This window comes from Cavia porcellus, unplaced genomic scaffold (genome assembly GCF_034190915.1).
Source record: "Cavia porcellus strain 051 isolate PalLab524CR breed Dunkin Hartley unplaced genomic scaffold, mCavPor4.1 scaffold_29, whole genome shotgun sequence".
NCBI lineage: Eukaryota > Metazoa > Chordata > Mammalia > Rodentia > Caviidae > Cavia > Cavia porcellus.
In genome coordinates, this window is record NW_026947512.1 from 19,825,465 (window position 1) to 19,835,295 (window position 9,831).

Consider the following 9,831-nt stretch of genomic DNA (forward strand, 5'->3'; position numbering starts at 1 on the left):
CAGCCTGAACTGCATAGTGGATCCTTGTCTCACATAAAAGGAAGCACATTCAGAACCACCACCGAGGGATCAGAAGGGCAGTGCAGGGCTGCTGCTGGGAGCACTTTCTCTCCGCTTCTCCCAGGCTGAGCTGCAGACCAGCACAACACAGAAATATAACACACCATCCACTTCCACCCCTCACTGCTACACGCTTTCAGCTGAACCCCAGCATCTCTCCGACCTAACCCATGTGCCAGAGGCCCGCACCAGTCTCCAGGAATTGTAGGTTGTTATGACCACATACACACCCCCCATGTGAACCAATCACAAAGTAAAATTGCATAACTGGCCCCAAGAAATGCAGATTTTAATGAGGTTGATAAAATCAATGTTACACAAGTGTTTAAGTCACCCCAAAGCCACTGAAAACATAAGAATCTGGGGAAGATGAATTACAATGAAGAAGAGAAAATCAACAGCATCATGGCATAATATGTACCTGCAGAGTAAATGATCTGGGCATGAAAAATCAAGAGATATCTATTGGAAATCGATGAAGCACCACAATTTTGTTTTGTAGTACTTGAAATTAACCCTAGTGCACTCTACCACTGAGCAACACCTTCACACCTTTATTTTTTTGTTGTTGTTTGTTTTGATACAGGGTCTTACTAAGTTACTCAGGCTGGCCTCAAACGTGCAATCCTTCTGCCTCAGCCTCCTGAGAAGCTGGGATTACAGGTGTGGGCCACCCTTCCCACCTGGCCAGCTACAGAATTTTTGTAAAAATAAAGACTCTCTTTCAGATCTTGCTGTAAAAGTCGAATAGGAAATAGTGTTCCACCAGGCATGGTGGTACAGACCTATAATTTCAGTGCTTGGGAGGCTGAGGCAGGAGGATTTTGACAAATTTGAGGCCAGCCTGCACAGTGAATTCAAGTCCAGCCTGAACTACATAGTGAGACTCTGACTCAGCCAAAAGAAAAAAGACAAAGAAATGGTGTTTCACCACAAAAAGTTTATCGTCTGGCTAGCCTTGCACAATAAAATAATTTCCATATCGTGTCAATGATGTAAACCAGCAATGATCAAAAGTAAGCAGAAAGCAGGCTGAGAGCCCAGGAGGGACCCAGTGAAGACCAGCGTGGCTGGCGGAGGCTTTGCCCAGGAGAATGGCCCGAGCCTGTTTCCAAGGAAGCTTGGCAGCCCTCCACTGCCTGCCGTCCTTTCCGTCTCCTCTGTGGATACCCACAAGGGATTCCCAAAAAAGCAGGACACCCCAGGACATGGAACACACCAAGCGCACTGAGGAGTTCAGTCATAGGGCTCTTGTCAAGACCTCGGGAGCACAGGTGGCAGAGGAAGGCTGAGAGGACACCGCTGGTGCCCCTGAAGCGAGGGACGGACGAGGGCGCCACTGAGAAAGCGCTCAGCCCGCGGCGCCCCCTCCAGGCCGTGGGGACCCGCTCCGACAGGCACGTGCCTAGCGCGCCCTAGGGGTCCGTTTCCACCAGGGGGGTGGCCGGGGACAAAGTCACACAGGGGCCACAGGGACCGGCGGCCTGAGCAGACTCTCTTCTCCACGCGATGCCCCCCTGGCAGGGGTTGAAGCTTTGCCCCCATACCCCACCCAAGCCCCAGGCAGAGGCGGAGGAAGGAGGCAGAGACGCCCCAGACGGTGTGGCATTCGTGGCAGCATTGCGTCTCCGCCTCTTGGCCTCCCCGCTAGTTTCATGGAGGACACATAAATCACGATTAATAGCAAGAGGGAAGGAAGATATTATAAATTCGTGCAGAGGAAGGGCGGCCTGAGTATGGAGAAGTGCCGTCAGGGAACACCGCAGTGGTGAGCCGACCCCTTCCCACGTGGGTGTCAGGTAAATGTCCATTTACCTCTGTGTCCCCACCAGTCCCCTGACAAGGCCGGGGGGGGGGGGAGCCGGGCCCCTCCCAGAGGTGGCTCAGGTGTGGGGAGTCTTCGTCCAGCTGACCCTTTCTTGCTTCTTGAAAAGAAAGAATGCCTTTCAGTTTGCAGAACTGAAACACTGCACCCCTTAAACAACTCCCTCCCCCCACCCCAGCCCTGAGGAACTGCCCTTTCACCTTCTTTAAATTCGACTGCTCGTGCATGTCATGTGCATGATGTCCTATAGCGCTTGTCCTTTTGTGACTGGCTCATCTTGCATAGCACCATGTCCTCAGGTTATCCATGTGGTCACACATCTCAGAAGTCCCTTTTCAAAGCCGAATAATGTTCCACTCTGTGGATAAACCACATTTGGTTTACCCATCATCTGTCAGCAGACATCATATGGCTTCCTCCTCCTGACTCCTGTGAGCACTGTGTGTGCACCTGCATGGGCAAACCCTTTTTCAAGACTCTGCTTTCAATTCAGGGTGTGTGCCCAGAAGCAGAGTCACTAGTGCTTGTGATCATTCTGCGGCAGCTTCCTGAAGAACAGCTTACTATTTCTCATAGCAGCGCCCAGGGGCTCTGAGGGCTCTGGCCTGCGCTGCTGTTGAAAGCACCATTGAGAGGCGTGAGAGCCAGGCCGGGGGGTGGGGGTGGGGGGGCTGGACAGACTGAGGTCCGGCCCTTCCCTGCCGTCCTTTCGGCTCCTGCTTCTGTTCCTGGAGGACCCCAGGCGGCATTCAGTCCCCAGGAGTGTCGCCCTCTAGCGGGCCTGAGAGGAATGGTGAAACTCAGGGGCTTCCCGAGACCAGCACCAAAGCCAAGAGAGGCCGCTCTGCGCAGTACTGGGAGTAGGAGGGAAGGGTGGGCTGGGGGCAGGCGTAGAAGGTCACCGCCACTCTGCCCGGGCCGCTGCCCAAACTTTCAATGAGAACTGGGCAGCTAGAAGCCTCGGGGAGCTCCGATCTGGTTCTCTCACGTCACACCTCCGGGTGCATCTGAGGTAAGACGCATCAGAGGCTCCCTTCTGCCCTCACACTCAAGTCCCAACTCCTAGGGGTGCAGCCACGGCCCTTCACGCCCTGTCCCACTGCATCTCCAGGGTCTCCCTTTTCTCTGACGTCAGCCTCATCAAACATACCACACTTACTGCCTCTGCCAGGCCTTTGTACACAATCCCCTTCCATACACACACACACACACACACACACACACACACACACACACACACACAGCTTGGAACATTCTTGCTCACACCGGGCTCTCATCCTCCTCTACCAGCTTCTACTCAACATTCAGGTGTCAGCCTAGATGCTCCCTCCTCCAGGAAGCCTTCCCTGACCTCCTCCAGAGTCAAGACCTCTCCTCCGCCCCCCTACAAGGCGTATCATGGTTTACCACACTGGGGACTTCCCAAAATACAGGGCCCCATGAAGATAACAGTCTTGGCCATGTTTCTCCCTTGTGCCTGGTACTCTGCCTGGTCTGGAGTCCTTCAAGGAATGAATGAGGGAATACATGAGGCTAAGGGTCTGGCGCCTCCCTCCCACCCACAGAACAAGGGAGCACACTAACGTGCAATCACAGCAAGCTAAAAATTGGGCTTTTATTCTTGCCTTTTGGCTTTAGCGCCTACCCAAAATTATGGGAAAATAAGGCACAAAGTGGGCAGAGGCCTCCTAAGCAAAGCACAAGCCCTCCAGCTCCTTTGGAAAGCTGCTTAAAAGCTCTGCACTGCAGGCTGTTTTGGATTTATGACAACCACCACCACCCTCATCTGGGGCTTCTTCAAGCTCCGCCCTGACTTCCTGGCTTCTGACCAACAACCACAATTGGTGCCCTGTGGCCCTCACCAGCCCCATCCCTGTCCACCTCCTCCCCTCACTGCCAGACTGTGCGATCCACAGCCACCTCCCTGGGAGCCAGGGAGGCCAAGAGCCTGGTGTGACAGTGATGAATTTCTCTGCACTGGTCTCTAATTGGCTGCTCCCCAAGGAGTGTGGGGACTCAGCAAGACAAAACCCTCCCCTCCAGCATCCCAAATCCTTTCTGCAGCTGATAAACAGCAAATCCCTTGCTGGGAACGTTCCTAGGGGAAGAGCAATGAGTGGGGGAAGGAAGGCGGGAGGGTCCACCCAGGCCAGGCCTTGCCCCAGAGTCCCCAGCCTTACACATCCTGGGAAGACAGTATACTAGGGAACTTCGTGTGGGTGCTATTGTCATTGTCACACTAACTAAAAGCAGCACGCAAAGCCACACAGATTTCCATCTCTACTCATCCTTCAGCTCCTGTGCCATCCCAGACAGGTCAGGAGGACAGGGTGGGGACTTTACAACTACAGGACTGCCATTGATTACATGTTCCCTGTGAGACAGGGTTCTGTACACATTATCTCATTTTTCTCAACAAAGCCAGGAGGAAGAGAGTTACTATTTCCTTAACCTAAAGCCATATACCAATTCAAGATTTTTAATGCTTATTATTCAATGTCACATTCATAATGTCATTGTATTAGTCACTGTCCTGTTGCTGAAACATTTTACCCAGCACAGGCAACTTAAAGAAGAGGTTTATTTTGGCTCACGGTGTGGGGGATTTAGTCCATGGTCAGCCGATTCCAAGGCAGAAACATCATAGTAAAAGGGCAGGGCAGAGGAAAGCCACTCACCCCATGGCAGCCAGGAGGCAGAGACAAAAGGGTGAGAATGTGTCCTTCCAGGTCAGGGTCCCAGTGACCCGCCTGCAGCTAGGCCCTGCCTCCTGACAGCACATCCTGCCGCACATTCTCCAGGGGCTTAGTCACCCATGAGCACAGCACCTCTGTGATCTAATGCAAAACCCGGCCTCTGAACACATGAGGTTTTGGACGACACTTTGGATCTAAACCATAACATCATTACTGTGCTGTATTTGGTCTTTTTTTGTTGGTTAGCAGACTATGTTTGGAGCTCACAGTGAAGCTGAGCAGGAGGTAAAATGTTCCCATATATCGCCTGCCCCCAGACACACACACACACACACACACACACACACACACACACACACAGACACACACACAGCCTTCCCCATCACCAAGACTCCTAAACAGGTAACCCATTTTTCACAGCTGATAAACCTACAGGGGGACATCACTGTCACCCAGAGGCCACAGTTTACAGTATGGTTCAGCCTTGGTGCCACACATGCTGTGTCTCTGGACAAATGTATGATGTGCACCCGCCACAATGGTACAGAATAGTGTCGATGTCCTAAAGCTCCCCTGCTTAGCTGGAGAGTTTTAACCTCATTTTCTAGGCAAAGAGACCAAGGTCTAGGAAGCGCATGTGACTTACCCAGTACCAGGTCCAGGAGGTTCCTAGCCGTGCCCTTTCTTCCTCTGACACAAAATCTGGCCTTCTCCGTGCAGTCAACCAAGGGCAATGCAGGATGGGAGCCTCGGATGCCCGCCCGGGGCCAGATGCTATGAGTGGCTCCCTGGTCCAGGCGGTGACCCCAGCACCAGCCATGGCCAGGGCAGAGACCCAGCCTGGGGTAGTGAAGCAGAGATTCCGGAATGCAGAGCTGTCCTTCAGTGTAGAGGTGAGACCTTGCCGTCCAGTGTCCCTGGGACAGGGCCAGGCTTGGAACCCAGCAGGTCTTCTCTGTTCCATGGAGAGACGGTGGGAGGAGTAGGCAGGAGTTCAGAGTAATTAGTGTTTCTGTGTTCTCGGAAGCCAGCGGACCCAGCCTAAAGCACTGGGACACCCAGTCCTCTGCCTGCACAGCCTGTCCCGGCTGGATGGGTTCCAGTTCCAGCCCAGTGCCACCAAAGGTTAGATTTAGGGCACCCAGCATCCAGGCGCCCCACTTACATCCCTTAGAGGAACCCAAGGGCCACAAATGTAGGCTCTCAGTCCCTTTGCCCTGGCACCAGGCTCTCGTACCTTCTCCAGGGACCTTGCCTCCCACCACAGTCATGACTGACAACTCAGAAATGGCAGCCAGCGAGCAAGAGTTTAAGCGACCAGCCCATGTTCCACATTCGTCTCCCCAGCTGGCAGATGGGAAACACAGAGCCCAGAGAAGTTAGATGATTCACCCATGGTCACACAGCAGAGGCACTAATGTAGCCCTCTTCCTTCTGCCACATGTAGTGTGGCTTTGCTGTCAAGAAAGCAGGGAAGGTTTTTCCAGTGACAAGCAAGACACAAGGCTGCTGAGTGTGATGCCTGGCAATAACGCATGTGATGAGAGAGAGCAAGTCTTCCTGCCACCTCCCCCCGGGAAGAGTGACCTGGCAGGGGCCAAGGACATGCAAAGAGCTCTCTGAGGATCACCGCCGTCTGGTTGCCTCCCTCAAAGGCCACCGTGGGGGCTGAACAGCACGTAGGGCAGAGGGAGGAGCCTCTTGCACCCCCTACTTTTGGGCTCCCCCTCCTTGTCCCATCTGGAGACGTGGGAAGGTCAAAGAGGTTCTCTAGGACTTTCTCTGTCCTCATTTCTCTGCTGCCCATCAGGAGCCCCGTTAAGTCCTAATTAGGAGTAAATCTGAGCAATTAGTGGGGGCTCTGCAAGAGCGATTATTGGGAACAGCAGCCACCAGCACTCAGGCAGAGGGCAACAGGGCCTGCCCCAGTGACACCCAGGCCTGGAGCTCTGTGACGCCCCTCAGCCTGCCCTGCGGTCCCCCTGGCTCCTTCCTCATCCCTCTGCCCTGAGATTGGAGGGCAGCGGAGGAGGCCAGGGACCAGCTCATGTGCAGAGCTCCTCCCTGCCTGAAAGATGTTTTTGCAGTGAAGTGAAATTCTGTTTGTCCTGAAGTGAGACCAGAAAGACCCAGAGAGATGGGGCTCCCAGCTGCTCTAGCTGACCCTGCCCCATCGTGCTTACACACACGTGCACACACATGTACACAGGCTCCACCCCAGAAAAGATGGTGGTCCAGCATCCACCCTGCAAACCACAGGCCCCTCCAACCTGCACAACCTCCCCCTTCTCCTTCCTGCCTGGGACTTGGACTCAGGAACCAGAATTGGACCTGCCCCACGCCAGACCTGGGGAGCTCACTGCCTTCCCTTCTCATGCCACTTCTTGCTCTGAGCTAAGTTCCACCATGACTGAGCCCAGCAGGTCTGAATGGCAAGAGAATTTCTTTTGCCAAAAAACAAGGCCAATGTGGGGCAAAATGGCATTAATAACAGTATGGTGTCTAGACAGAAAGTAATGATCCTGAAACTGCCCTGGCCGGACCTCAGCCTGCTCAGCCTGCCAGCCACTCTCCAAGGACACCAAGAACTGGAGCTCCTTCTGCAAGGACACCCAGCACTGGGGTCCATATGGACCCTGCAGCACCATCACCTAGGAGAGTCATCTTCGGCAGGCGCAAGATGACTGTGGAAGAGGAGGAGAGGAGTTCGCAGAAGTCTTGGAGGAGAAACTGAACAAGGCATGTGAGTCACAGAGAGGAAGGGTTCCCTTCAACATGGGAAATGTTCTGACAGAAACGCAAGCTAACAATAGCACAGGGATCTTGGGAGGTGCCAGAGCTCTGTATTAATAGATATTCACACAGGTAGGCACAGTGTTTGAGAGCTTAGTCTTTGGAGCCAGATATGTCTGGCTTCAATTTCTGCCTCTGTCATTTGTGAATTATGTGAGTTTGAGAAAGTTACTTAATACCCAGTTTCTTTATTGGTACGTGTTCATGATAATACTTATCCCCTCAAGGTTTTAGGTTTATTATATGCAGTTAATGAGAGAAAGTAACATACCTCATAGTGGTAAGCACGTAAAAACTTTAACTAAAACTATATTTATAAATAATAAGCAAAAGCTAAGTGGCTTCTACTCAGGGAACACTCACAAAGCACTTCTCAAGCATTACTGGACGCTTTTGTCATCCATGGCAGCAAGATCACTCTGCTCTGGCCACGTTCACCAGGAATCTGTTACTGGAACAAAGAAACAAGCTTGCAAACAAACAAACCAAAAGGTCTGCAGGCCTCCGTCCTTCTAAACGATCAGTTAGTGAAGATCCTAGTGAAGATCCACTAGGGATGCCTGTTTCGGGAAGATAAATCATAACCCTGGAAGGCATTGCAAGCTCTGTCTCCAAAAAATGCATGTACTTTATAACACAGCTTCAAAAGCCATAAAGCAAAAATGAACAGGGCCACAAAGGGAGATGGACTGTATGCAATTATAATCAGAAATGTTAACACTCTTCTCTCCATACTTAGTGAAACAGTCAGAAAATTAACCAACAGATAAAAGATTTGAGCAACACTATCAATGAATTTGACCTAGTCAACATTTTCAGACAATAGCTGGCAACATCAGAGTGGACATTCCTTTCAAATATATATGAAATATACATGACACTTTTGTCATCTTGGGCCAGGGATATGGCTCAGTGGTGCAGCGCCTGACTGGCAAGTGCAAGGTCCTGAGTTTGATTCCCAGTACCAAAAAATAAATAGAGAGAGAGAAAGAGAGATTATCTTCCAGAACACACAATAAAAGCCAATAAATTTAAGTGGCTTTAAAGCACACTAAGTAGAGTCTATGACCACAATGAAAATAAATTAGAATCAATAACAGAACATAAACTGGGTGTGAAGGCACAGGCCTGTAATCCTAGCACTTGGGAGGCTGAAGCAGGAGGATTGATGTAAATTCAAGGCTATCCTGGGCTACTTAGTGAGTTCAAGGCCAGCCTGCACTACTTAGCAAGACCCTGCATCAAAATAATAATAGTAATAATAATGAAGGTAACTTAAAAGTCTCTAAATATTTGGCAACTAAGTAACTAAATAACATTCATTTAATAACCCATTGGCCAATGAAAAGGAAACTTAGGAAAGGATATAAAAATATAACATATCAAAATTTATGGAATGCCACTGTCATTCTTTATAAAGTGTATAGCACTAAACACTTATCCTAGAAAAGAAGGTCTCAAATTCTCCAGCTTTCTGTCACTGCCCTGATGCAACGATGTGCTTATATCCCACCCACAGACCACCATGCTCTAAGGAAGATATGTTGGCCATCTTCAGTCCACCTACCACACCACCTGGCCCACCACAGGCTCCAGAAGCACCACTTGACCAGAGTTCCATCCCACTGGTTACCTTATGGACCTGCGTCTTCCTTTCTGTTCCATTTGGAATAAACAAAATTCTGGCCCCATGACTCAGTCCTCAGACATGGACCCATTTCTCAAGCCCAGTCAGTGAGGAAATGCAGACCCCAGACCCCCTGCCTCTTAAAACCCCCCTGAGCTCCCTCCCCCCTCAGCTCTTCGGGTGTCTGGCTCCTCTCACTGTTTGGTTTCTGCTCAGAAAGGCCCTGCTGTTGGTCCCATCGTCCTGATCTCACCTCCCCAGTGGACCACTCTTGCAGACACTCAGTCAGAGCTCCCTGTGGTCATCCCGTCTCCCTGGCCATGGTGAGGGCCCTCTGCCCCTGGACCAGATCCGGACAGGAGCATCACAGACACAGAGCACTGTCGGGAGACCCAGGTCCTCAGTGTCCCTGTGTGCTGTCATAAAGATCCCCAAAGTAACCCTGGCTCCTCTGCATGTTTTAAATTCTTTCTTTTCTTCGCTCCTTTGATCCTATGAACTCTCCTTATCCTTCCAGACATCTATTTTTGCTTGTTTCCCAGAACACATTTCTAATTCCTTGCAATAAAAAACTCCAACACAGTGTCCTCTCCTGTGTCACCAGCTGTTTAGTCGCTGTATAACACTTTTCGAAGTCTAAAATGGTGTTTCTAAAATGCACTGACATGTTTACTGTCTGTCTCTGCCACTCGAATGCAAGCTCTGTGTTAGCAGGGACCTCTTCTGTCCTGTTCCCTGTCCCTGGCACCTACCCAAACTTGCCACAGAGCAGGGACCCAGAGGAAGGTACAGGGAGGTGAACCGCACCGCCCCGCAAGGTCCAGCCACGC

General features: G+C 51.2%; 1 long non-coding RNA gene across 1 annotated transcript; it reads right to left on the bottom strand.

Annotated features, from left to right (window-relative positions):
- Positions 1-324: 324 nt before the first annotated feature.
- LOC134473998 (uncharacterized) lies at positions 325-8,164 on the bottom strand. Its single transcript, XR_010044526.1, has 3 exons — positions 5,228-8,164; positions 2,086-2,243; positions 325-1,985 (listed from the first exon to the last, which is right to left on the bottom strand). It is a non-coding gene; the product is annotated as an uncharacterized LOC134473998 (long non-coding RNA).
- Positions 8,165-9,831: the final 1,667 nt, after the last annotated feature.